At 40.1% G+C, this 12,960-nt stretch overlaps 1 long non-coding RNA gene across 1 annotated transcript in view; it reads right to left on the minus strand.

The window, feature by feature from the left end:
• The window catches only part of LOC132894883 (uncharacterized), a 40,936-nt gene extending 32,323 nt beyond the window's left edge, over window positions 1-8,613 (minus strand). Inside the window, exon 1 of the long non-coding RNA XR_009655685.1 lies at window positions 8,186-8,613. This is a non-coding gene — a long non-coding RNA (uncharacterized LOC132894883). The remainder of the gene's footprint in view (window positions 1-8,185) is intronic.
• Between the last annotated feature and the right edge of the window lie 4,347 nt (window positions 8,614-12,960).

Raw genomic sequence — 12,960 nt, forward strand, 5'->3', positions numbered from 1 at the left:
CAGCTTGCCTGCGACCCTGCATGGAATAAGCGGCTATGGATGGACGGATGGAAATTCATGAAGTAAAATATCAAATAATGCGTTATTGTATTATTTTGCGTGCAATATAGGTCTAAGATTATTTACAAATCAGACAAGAGCAGACATCGTCAGAGTGGTATGGCCGTAAGCTGGTCAAATCCAGACTTCATAGTCAATAAAACTCCACTAAAATCTCAAATTTGGAAACAAAAAGGACTCCCATCTTCATCACATTCTTAAAAACAACACTCTCAGCAGCTTTGAACAATTGTGAACATATCGTAATCTGATCAAGTATCCGCAGGATGTGCTGGACAAACAAGTCTGATCCATGGAGGCCCCAGCTCACAACTTATAGGGTTTAAAGGATCTGCTGCTAAAGTCTCAGTGCCTGATACCACAGCACAGCTTCAGAGATGCTGTGAAGTCCATACTTCAAGCAGGTCAGAGCTGTTGTGGTGGCAGGTAATTATAATGTTATTGTAGTGCAATAAATTTACACGGTCATTTCACATTTAAACATCTTCTTAAAGTCTGTTCAGTTCATGTTAATCAATAGACTAGAGCGGCGGCTACAATTATCGACACCTTAACGATATTTTGGCCATTGCAAAAGTAGAAAAGACTTTCAATATGTAAATTGTGCATGAATAGTTACTCAAACTTCCACTGGAAAAAAAATTGAGTTGATTCCTGATTACTTGTATGTGGTATAAAGTGAAAAAAAAAACGTTTTTTATTTTAAAATTGTTTTACATAGACTTATATTTAGTACAAAATATCTTTTATATAAATATATTGATGTCAGTGCTTATGTAAATAAGGAAGTAATTCTAATGTTTGTAAACAAACAAACAAACGAACAAACAAACAAACGTTTAACCTGTGTCAGAAAATCTTTTTGTTCCACTTACTACCCACTTTCTCAGTATTTTCATAGATCACATTTTGTAAATCATTTGTTGTTGTTTGTATTAATTTCTAGTTTTGTAGTTCACCAATAAACGTCTACAGGTAATTGACATTGTAACCACATGAAAATCCAGATCAAAGGTCGCATGTCATTCCTTGAATCAAAACTTTATATTTTTACATCTAAAAATATAAAATGTCGACTGATATTAGAGTGTCTCATTCTCATTATATCTACCATACACTACAATATATGGTTAGCGCTGTCGCCTCACAGCAAGAAGGTCCGGGGTCGAGCCCTGTGGCCGGCGAGGGCTTTTCTGTGTGGAGTTTGCATGTTCTCCCCGTGTCCGTGTGGGTTTCCTCCGGGTGCTCCAGTTTCCCCCACAGTCCAAAGACATGCAGGTTAGGTTAACTGGTGACTCTAAATTGACCGTAGGTGTGAATGTGAGTGTGAATGGTTGTCTGTGTCTATGTGTCAGCCCTGTGATGACCTGGCGACTTGTCCAGGGTGTACCCCGCCTTTCACCCGTAGTCAGCTGGGATAGGCTCCAGCTTGCCTGCGACCTTGTAGAACAGGATAAAGCGGCTAGAGATAATGAGATGAGATGAGCACTGTTATTATTATTTTTTTAAGTACTTCATCTACTTCAACAATGTTGCACAAAGATCGATCCATAACAGTTGTAAATGTCACTTAATTCCACAGGGTGTTGATAATGGTGGACACCGGTGAAAGTGATCACTATTAACAACACCTCACTTGACTTCTCAAATGCGCGTTTAGATACAAAATGCCAACTGTCAAATGAAAGAGTAAGAAACAAAGTAGGTTTTGACAAGGAGATCATGAAATATCGGTGAATTTGGTCAGTAAAAACATGTCCGTGACCTTTCCACCATGCTTACCTGCGATGATAACATCTGGGTTTTCCTGAAATTGTTGTCGTGCTAAATAAAATTCCATCTCAGGTAACGAGCTGTCATCAGATGACAAGGTCGGGGGGGGGGGGGGGGGGGGGGGGTCTTCCGGTTGATTAATTAACCAGTAATAACTGTCGTAAATGAAACTCACCTTTGTAAAATTGTTTTTTTTATTATTGGTAAATCTGAAAAGGTATCGATAACTACAGTATGGACTGTCAATAATTGTAGTCGCCGCTCTAGATAATAATGTATTAAAAATGTATATCCAGTTATTAGTTATGTCATTAGTCACTGGCATGGTTTCTACAATGGTAACCTAAATTAAATATTGAACATCTTTGAAATGACTTTTACAATAAATACTGTAATTTATTGTAAAAACATCCAAGATAATACTTAAGTACTTAGTTTTACAGTGTAAATACAGTGTACAGTTTCCTTTTCAGCAGGGCTAATTTCAGTTTAGCTTCATCTCCACACTAATGTTGATCGTGGAAGGAGAGCTTCCTGAAGTATAGAAAAGCTCTTAGTGCTGCGAGATCAACATATCTCTCCTCCCTAATAGAAGATAACAAAAATAATCCTAGATTCCTATTTAATACTGTAGCAAAATTAACCAGGAATAAGTCCACTATAGACACATGCATACCTGTAGTATGTAGTAGCAATGACTTCATGAATTTTTTTTAATGACAAAATTGAGGATATCCGACAAAAAATTCAAACTACTAATTTAAGGTCAATGTAAGTGACCTTGTAGTTAACTATATAACTGTATCAGATCAGCAATTAGAATGTTTTACTCCCCTTAGAGAAACTGAATTACTGTCATTAATCTTGGCATCAAAAGCCTCAACTTGTGTACTAGATCCCTTACCTACACTTCTATTCAAATAGATAATACCTGAAGTAATTGAACTGCTTCTAAAATAATAAATTCTTCTCTTAGGATTGGCTATGTACCCAAATCCTTTAAACTAGCAGTTATCAAACCCCTGATTAAAAAACCTGACCTTGATCCCTGTCAGCTGTCCAATTATCGGCCAATATCAAACCTCCCCTTTATCTCCAAGATCCTTGAAAAAGCTGTGGCACAGCAGTTATGCTCATATTTACATAGGAATAACATCCATGAAACGTATCAGTCAGGATTTAGACCTCATCATAGCACAGAGACAGCTCTGGTTAAAGTAGTAAATGACCTACTGTTGGCGTCTGATCAAGGCTGTGTCTCGCTGCTTGTGTTGCTTGACCTTAGTGCAGCATTTGATACCACTGATCATTCCATTCTTCTGGATAGACTAGAAAATATTGTGGGAGTTAAGGGAACGGCCCTCTCCTGGCTCAGCTCTTATTTAACTGATCGCTATCAGTATGTTGATGTAAATGGTGATTTTTCTAGATGTACTGAGGTAAAGTCTGGTGTTCCACAAGGTTCTGTCCAGACCCGTTGCAACAAGGTAGGCAGACTTGGCAATTGCCTAGGGCCCCAGCCCTCGAAGGTCCCCCGCTGCCGAACGACTGGTTATGTATTCAACAGCAATGACAACTTTTTGAACGCGGCAGCGCAGCGCCTAATGACACTTGTTGAAATACCCTAGTTCCAAGGGGGGCCCCCTAATGCACAACAGCACCTCCCTACATGCTTTGGCCGAAAAGTGCAATGACAGTCTGTTGTCAACCCCTCAATGCCCATCTCCGTCCAGTCAAGTGGTTGCAGAGCTCCGCAGCAAAAAAAACCCAAAATCAAATATGAAGCGAAATTACCCCTCAGGGAGCCAGAAGAGAAAGAAGAAAAGGGAAGAGGAAGACAGAAAAAAACAAGACACTGGTAAGTGAGAATGTACACACTCATTAATACCAAGCGGGTCGACAAGCAAATTTGGTAGCTAGCTTACGTTAATGGTAGTTATCTTGTAGACAGTGTTTATAACAGTGATGTAAATGTTGTCATGCACAACAGGCTTACAAACTTGCAAGGACTGGCCCGCAAGCAGCAGTTTTAGACATTTTGCCCATGATTCTAGTTGTGTATTCTTAAATTTTTATGTTTTTCTATACCTTTTGCACTTTTCTGTGTGTGCTGGTTCTTATTAAGATTCTTATTCATGTTTGTAATCATTTAATCACCATTTGAAGTTATTTCTACTTGTGTATATACTGTAAATATTTAGTGTTGTGTTATTTGCACATTTTATATTACTTTGTCTTATTTTCATATTTGATTTTTATATATATGTGTGTGTGTGTATATTTTGTCTATTCTTGTGTTTAATTGGGTTTGATAATTATTTATAATAATGTAAAGAGTTAATTTATTAAGTAAAAATCGTAAGAATGATTACAATATGTGTGATGTTTATTTATTAAGTCTTCAGTGGGTAGGCGGCCATAAGGCCTTTCGTCGAGGGGGGGATAATTATGGGCCCCAGATCCCCCTTTGCCTAGGGCCCCCAAATAGCTTGAAACGGGCCTGGTTCTGTCTTGGGTCCACTGCTTTTTTCTTTATACATGTTACCTCTGGGTGATATTATTTGTAAACATTGTATTAGTTTCCACTGTTATACACAGTTGCATGTTTCTGCAAAACCTGATGAGAGACACCAGCTTAATAGAATTGAGGAATGTGTGAAGGACATTAGACACTGGATGCTTATTAACTTCCTTCTACTTAACTCTGACAAGACTGAAGTACTTGTACTAGGACCACATGCAGCTAGAAGTAAGTTTTCTAATTGCACAGTAACTCTGGATGGCCTTTCTGTTTCTTCACGTGCAGCAGTAAAAGACCTCGGAGTGATTATTGACCCCAGTCTTTCATTCGAAACTCACATTGATAACATTACCCAGATAGCTTTCTTTCATCTCAGAAATATTGCTAAGATAAGAAATTTAATGTCACTACATGATGTGGAAAAACTAGTTCATGCTTTTATTACCTCCAGGTTGGATTATTGTAATGCCTTACTGTCTGGATGTTCCAATAAGTGCATAAACAAGCTCCAGTTAGTTCAAAATGCACCAGCAAGAGTCCTTACTAGAACTAGAAAATATGACCACATCACCCCCGTCTTATCCACACTGCATTGGCTCCCAATCAAATTTTGTATTGATTATAAAATACTACTATTGACCTTTAAAGCACTGAATGGTCTCACACCACAGTACCTGAGTGAACTTCTGGTCCTCTATGACCCGCCACGCCTACTTAGATCAAAAGGTGCAGGCTATCTGCTGGTACCTCGTATAGTGAAGGCTACATCAGGGGGCAGAGCCTTTTCTTACAAAGCCCCACAGTTATGGAACAGCCTTCCAAGTAATGTTCGGGAATCAGACACAGTCTCAGCATTTAAGTCTAGGCTGAAAACATATCTGTTTAGTCAAGCCTTTTGTTAATGGTGTTTATGAGGTAAAGGTGTAAATCTGGAGGGTCCTCAGACATATAGTGTTTTGGTAAACTGGGATGTATGAATGTTGTCAGTCCCCCACTCACTTGCTCACTCGAGTTTGTTGATGGTGTAGTGGCTGCTGCTTTATGTCCCGGGGCTCCCTCATGCCTGTGTTACCTTCTGGCTCTCCTCTTTTAGTTATGCTGTCATAGTTAGTTGCCAGAGTCCCTGCTTGTACTCAGTGCAATATGCATACTGTTCCTACTTATTCAGGTGACATTGGGCATACCTAACAACCTGTGTTCCCCCCCCCCCCCCCCCACCAAAAAAAAGCTGTCCCTCTGAGTTATATGTCGGTCCTGGGATCGAGATGCTGACCTCTTCTGCTCCTCGGACCTGCCTGATCCATCCTGGTGCCCTGTGTCTGGTTGGAGTCTCATCACATCACTCCTGTAGAGGACGGCCCCATGTGGACAGTTGGAAGTCACACCTGGAAGACGCTCTGGACACTTACAGTCATGCTTTTATGGCTGACGACTACAGTTGACTTGCTAACTTTAGGCCTGCGGTTGCCATCAGGGCCATAGCCAGCATTTTAAAACCACCGAGATCCGTGACGCACGCACAAAGCGTGCGCCAAAAAATTTTCGACATATTTAAATGAGAGGGGTGAATTATACGTCACACAAGAGATCTATTCCTGAAATTACTTTTAATGTTGTTTGAACTGAATATCATCAGTTTTGAAAAAAAAAAATTATGTATGTGGCAAGAGTAAGAATAATTTAAGCTTGTTTAATGGTTTGATCTGGCCCAAGCAATGAGGACAAAAGATACCCTAACCATGTAGCCTATTAACGATACATTAATAAAGATAAATTATTAATGATACATTAAAGATACATTAACAATCTGGCATCCGTTACACCTACACAAAAAAAAAAAATTCTGGGAAAAAAAATCAGTATACACCACCATGTTTGAATAAAGAGTAGGGGTAACTTTAAACTTGTTGAACAGTTTGCCTGTGTACAGTGGGGCAAAAAAGTATTTAGTCAGCCACCAATTGTGCAAGTTTTCCCACTTAAAAAGATGAGAGAGGCCTGTAATTTTCATCATAGGTACACTTCAATTATGAGAGACAGAATGGGGGGAAAGAATCCAGGAAATCACATTGTAGGATTTTTAATGAATTAATTGGTAAATTCCTCGGTAAAATAAGTATTTGGTCACCTACAAACAAGCAAGATTTCTGGCTCTCACAGACCTGTAACTTCTTTAAGAGGCTCCTCTGTCCTCCACTCGTTACCTGTATTAATGGCACCTGTTTGAACTCGTCATCAATATAAAAGACACCTGTCCACAACCTCAAACAGTCACACTCCAAACTCCACTATGGCCAAGACCAAAGAGCTGTCAAAGGACACCAGAAACAAAATTGTAGACCTGCACCAGGCTGGGAAGACTGAATCTGCAATAGGTAAGCAGCTTGGTGTGAAGAAATCAACTGTGGGAGCAATTATTAAAAAATGGAAGACATACAAGACCACTGATAATCTCCCTCGATCTGGGGCTCCACGCAAGATCTCACCCCGTGGGGTCAAAATGATCACAAGAACGGTGAGCAAAAATCCCAGAACCACACGGGGGGACCTAGTGAATGACCTGCAGAGAGCTGGGACCAAAGTAACAAAGGCTACCATCAGTAACACACTACGCCGCCAGGGACTCAAATCTTGCAGTGCCAGACGTGTCCCCCTGCTTAAGCCAGTACATGTCCAGGCCCATCTGAAGTTTGCTAGAGAGCATTTGGATGATCCAGAAGAGGATTGGGAGAATGTCATATTGTCAGATGAAACCAAAATAGAACTTTTTGGTAAAAACTCAACTTGTCGTGTTTGGAGGAGAAAGAATGCTGAGTTGCATCCAAAGAACACCATACCTACTGTGAAGCATGGGGGTGGAAACAGCATGCTTTGGGGCTGTTTTTCTGCAAAGGGACCAGGACGACTGATCCGTGTAAAGCAGGGGTGCCCAAATTGATCCATAAAGGGCCATGTGGCTGCAGGTTTTCATTCCAGCCATGCAGCAGCACCCTGATTTGGCTTATTCAATCAACTGACACACCCACCCTTTAATCAAGGGTGGGTGTGGCTGCAAGTATTTGACTGTGTGAAGACAGTTCAGTTGATTGAATGAGCCAAATCAGGTGTGCTGCTGCATGGCTGGAATGAAAACCTGCAGCCACATGGCCCTTTATGGATCAATTTGGGCACCCCTGGTGTAAAGGAAAGAATGAATGGGGCCATGTATCATGAGATTTTGAGTGAAAACCTCCTTCCATCAGCAAGGGCATTGAAGATGAAACGTGGCTGGGTCTTTCAGCATGACAATGATCCCAAACACACCACCCGGGCAACGAAGGAGTGACTTCGTAAGAAGCATTTCAAGGTTCTGGAGTGGCCTAGCCAGTCTCCAGATCTCAACCCCATAGAAAATATTTGGAGGGAGTTGAAAGTCCGTGTTGCCCAGCGACAGCCCCAAAACATCACTGCTCTAGAGGAGATCTGCATGGAGGAATGGGCCAAAATACCAGCAACAATGTGTGAAAACCTTGTGAAGACTTACAGAAAACATTTGACCTCTGTCATTGCCAACAAAGGGTATATAACAAAGTATTGAGATGAACTTTTGTTATTGACCAAATACTTATTTTCCACCATAATTTGCAAATAAATTCTTTAAAAATCAGACAATGTGATTTTCTGGATTTTTTTTCCTCATTCTGTCTCTCATAGTTGAAGTGTACCTATGATGAAAATTACAGGCCTCTCTCATCTTTTTAAGTGGGAGAACTTGCACAATTGGTGACTGACTAAATACTTTTTTGCCCCACTGTACGTGTGTGTGCTTCATGAAAGTGCGCTGATGGTTACCATGAAAAAAACGTGTCTCCTGCACTGCGTTCCTCCCCCGAGTTGCGCACTCATTCGTTTTTGTGTTCTTGGTCTCAGAGCCGCACGCATGAAACAGACACAGAAGACAGAATCAACGTTTAACATAATTAACAATGCACTTTTTATGGAGACGTTTTAATGTTATTCTTTATTTTTTTATCCAGTTGAATATTTAGCGTACAAATGTATTTTCAGCTCTTAAAAATGACCGAGGTCCGGACCTCGGGGGCCTCATGGCTGGCTACGGTCATGGTTGTCATGAACAGTTTTTCACTCAAGTTTCCATCAATGAAGAGTTTATAACATCAACGAAACAGACTTCATGTTAAAACTGTTAATGTTATAGTCATGTTGTCTGTTGTTGCCCAAATGAGGATGGGTTCCCTTTTGAGTCTGGTTCCTCTCGAGGTTTCTTCCGCATGTCGTCTGAGGGAGTTTTTCCTTGCCACCATCGCCACAGGCTTGCTCATTGGGGATAGATTAGGGATAAAATTAGCTCATGTTTTAAGTCGTTCAAATTCTGTAAAGCTGCTTTGCGACAATGTTTATTGTTAAAAGCGCTATACAAATAAACTTGACTTGACTAATGAAGTGAAAGTCTTTGACGTCTTTACTGAGGTTTTTCTTTTATTATTAGCTCCGAGTTTAGTGTCAGTTAGGGGCGTAGCCATCATTTTAGAAGCGAGGGGGACAAATTGTTCAAAGGTCTATTGAGTGATTTATCATCCTCTCGCATTCATTTGCACCTCTCCTTAGCAGCTAAAGAACCACATAACCACAAACAGCACAGCACCAGGGAACCGACTTTAGTTCTTTAAAATGATATACTATCAAAATCTAAAGTCAAAATCTATAAATCTATAAAGTAAAATTTATAAATAGAATTAAGAATAGTAGTAGTGACATAACTAGTTATATTCTCTTCTCACCTGTGACCCTGCCTAATCATCCCTGTTGGCCTCTGGTCCACTGTCTTCTCTCTCACCCTGCTCTTTCTGTTGTGGCAATAAAGATTAAAAAATATGTGGAAAGCAACATTTTGAAATAGAATTAGGAATACAGTAATAATAATCAGCAAATTCATGTGCTTTAAACTCATCTCATTATCTCTAGCCGCTTTATCCTGTTCTCAGACTGACTATGGGCGAAAGGCGGGGTACACCCTGGACAAGTCGCCAGGTCATCACAGGACTGACACATAGACACAGACAACCATTCACACTCACATTCACACCTACGGTCAATTTTGAGTCACCAGTTAACCTAACCTGCATGTCTTTGGACTGTGGGGGAAACCGGAGCACCCGGAGGAAACCCACGTGGACACGGGGAGAACATGCAAACTCCACACATAAAAGGCCCTTGCCGGCCACGGGGCTCAAACCCGGACCTTCTTGCTGTGAGGCGATAGCGTTAACCACTACACCACCATGCCACCCGTACTTTAAACTTTACCACAAAAATAAATTAAATCTTTACAAAAATAACAGTCAAAGGAACACAAATACATTTATATTCTTATTTTCTGTGAAGTGAGTAATCTTAGAGTAGCCAAAATAGTAACGTTACTCAAGTAAAAGTAAAACGTATTTTGCAACAAAACAACTCTTAAGAGTACAATTTATCCAAAAAGTTACTCAAGTAAATGTAACGGAGTAAATGTAACTAGTTACTACAGCCTCTAAGTTAGCTAGCTAGCTTAACTAAGTACATTGACATCTATTTGTCATCTTTTAGCTAAACATTATCTACATTCAACAGCATTACTCAACTTACACGGTTTCATCTCATCTCATTATCTCTAGCCGCTTTATCCTGTTCTACAGGGTCGCAGGCAAGCTGGAGCCTATCCCAGCTGACTACGGGCGAAAGGTGGGGTACACCCTGGACAAGTCGCCAGGTCATCACAGGGCTGACACACAGACACAGACAACCATTCACACTCACATTCACACCTACGGTCAATTTAGAGTCACCAGTTAACCTAACCTGCATGTCTTTGGACTGTGGGGGGAACCGGAGCACCCGGAGGAAACCCACGCGGACACGGGGAGAACATGCAAACTCCACACAGAAAGGCCCTCGCCGGCCACGGGGCTCGAACCCGGACCTTCTTGCTGTGAGGTGATAGCGTTAACCACTGTGCCACCCGTACTTTAAACTTTACCACAAAAATAAATTAAATCTTTACAAAAATAACAGTCAAAGGAACACAAATACATTTATATTCTTATTTTCTACCCAGAAGTGAGTAATCTTAGAGTAGCCAAAATAGTAACGTTACTCAAGTAAAAGTAAAACGTATTTTGCTCTTAAGAGTACAATTTATCCAAAAAGTTACTCAAGTAAATGTAACTAGTTCCTACCATCTCTAAGTTAGCTAGCTAGCTTAACTAACTAAATTGGCATCTACTGTATTTGTCATCTTTTAGCTAAACATTATCTACATTCAACAGCATTACTCAACTTACACGGTTTGTTTGGAAAAAAAACTGTCTAAAGTCTTTAGCCTCTTGGTTGGTTTGCTGAACATACAGAAGCGCTGCCCAGATCTGAATCACACCAAAGATACTCATACAATATTTTCTAAAGCGTCTCTGATCACACCACAGCAGGGTTTCTGATAAACTTTCCTACACGTCAATGCATCCTACAAAGCCCTACTGCGCATGCGCAGAGCACAAAACGTCATTTCTTGGCATTTGAATAGATTTTTGTCCTACATCAGCTGTGCTATAAACGGTGCAGATTAACGGCGTGCATTCAATCTTTACTACTTAATCTAACATTACACAGATGAAAGTAAGAGAAACCCATTTAACACCAGTAAACACAACTTTGCTCCAAGTAACCTTTACTAGCTGATATGAAGTAAACATTACTAGTTGGTTTTAAGCAACCTCAACATTCAAGTTCCAAGTAAGGATAACAAATATTTTCAGTGGAGATTACTTTTAAATGTAAAGATAACTTGAAAGAGAACAAGTTATATTACTTCATTTATTTGAGGCAACGAGTTTCCACCTTTTTTCCAAGTAAGCTTAACTTATTCTTTTTTACAGTGAGTGTAGTATATTCTGGTGGGGTCATTTGAATTGTGAAATCACGAAATGCATTTTGTCAATCACGGAATGCATTCCCTATATCACGAAATTCATGGTGTCAATCACGACATATATTTTGTCCACAGAATGCATTCTGTACATCACAACATGTATTTTGTCCACGGAATGCATATGATGCATCACGAAATGAATTTCGTCAATGACAGAACGCATTTCGTCCATCATGAAATGCATTTCGTCGGATGAAATGCATTTCGTCCATCACAGACAGTTCAAACGACCTCGTCAGAATATTCTTTTACTTTAATATATGAATGCAGGACTTTCTGACAACTCAGTGACCATCAGAATATGCCTTTACATTAACATATGAATGTAGGAAGTTTTGACAATTCAAACGACCCCACCAGAATATACTACACTCACTGTAAAAAAGAATAAGTTAAGCTTACTTGGAAAAAAAGTGGAAACTCATTGCCTCAAATAAATGAAGTACAACCCTGATTCCAAAAAAGTTGGGACAAAGTACAAATTGTAAATAAAAACGGAATGCAATTATGTGGAAGTTTCAAAATTCCATATTTTATTCAGAATAGAACATAGATGACATATCAAATATTTAAACTGAGAAAATGTATCATTTAAAGAGAAAGATTAGGTGATTTTAAATTTCATGACAACAACACATCTCAAAAAAGTTGGGACAAGGCCATGTTTACTACTGTGAGACATCCCCTTTTCTCTTTACAACAGTCTGTAAACGTCTGGGGACTGAGGAGACAAGTTGCTCAAGTTTAGGGATAGGAATGTTAACCCATTCTTGTCTAATGTAGGATTCTAGTTGCTCAACTGTCTTAGGTCTTTTTTGTCGTATCTTCCGTTTTACGATGCGCCAAATGTTTTCTATGGGTGAAAGATCTGGACTGCAGGCTGGCCAGTTCAGTACCCGGACCCTTCTTCTACACAGCCATGATGCTGTAATTGATGCAGTATGTGGTTTGGCATTGTCATGTTGGAAGATGCAAGGTCTTCCCTGAAAGAGACGTCATCTGGATGGGAGCATATGTTGCTCTAGAACCTGGATATACCTTTCAGCATTGATGGTGTCTTTCCAGATGTGTAAGCTGCCCATGCCACACGCACTAATGCAACTCCACACCATCAGAGATGCAGGTTTCTGAACTGAGCGCTGATAACAACTTGGGTCGTCCTTCTCCTCTTTAGTCCAAATGACACGGTGTCCCTGATTTCCATAAAGAACTTCAAATTTTGATTTGTCTGACCACAGAACAGTTTTCCACTTTGCCACAGTCCATTTTAAATGAGCCTTGGCCCAGAGAAGACGTCTGCGCTTCTGGATCTTGTTTAGATAGAGCTTCTTCTTTGAACTATAGAGTTTTAGCTGGCAACGGCAGATGGCACGGTGAATTGTGTTCACAGATAATGTTCTCTGGAAATATTCCTGAGCCCATTTTGTGATTTCCAATACAGAAGCATGCCTGTATGTGATGCAGTGCCGTCTAAGGGCCCAAAGATCACGGGCACCCAGTATGGTTTTCCGGCCTTGACCCTTACGCACAGAGATTCTTCCAGATTCTCTGAATCTTTTGATGATATTATGCACTGTAGATGATGATATGTTCAAACTCTTTGCAATTTTACACTGTCGAACTCCTTTCTGATATTGCT

This window comes from Neoarius graeffei, chromosome 12 (genome assembly GCF_027579695.1).
Source record: "Neoarius graeffei isolate fNeoGra1 chromosome 12, fNeoGra1.pri, whole genome shotgun sequence".
Lineage (NCBI taxonomy): Eukaryota > Metazoa > Chordata > Actinopteri > Siluriformes > Ariidae > Neoarius > Neoarius graeffei.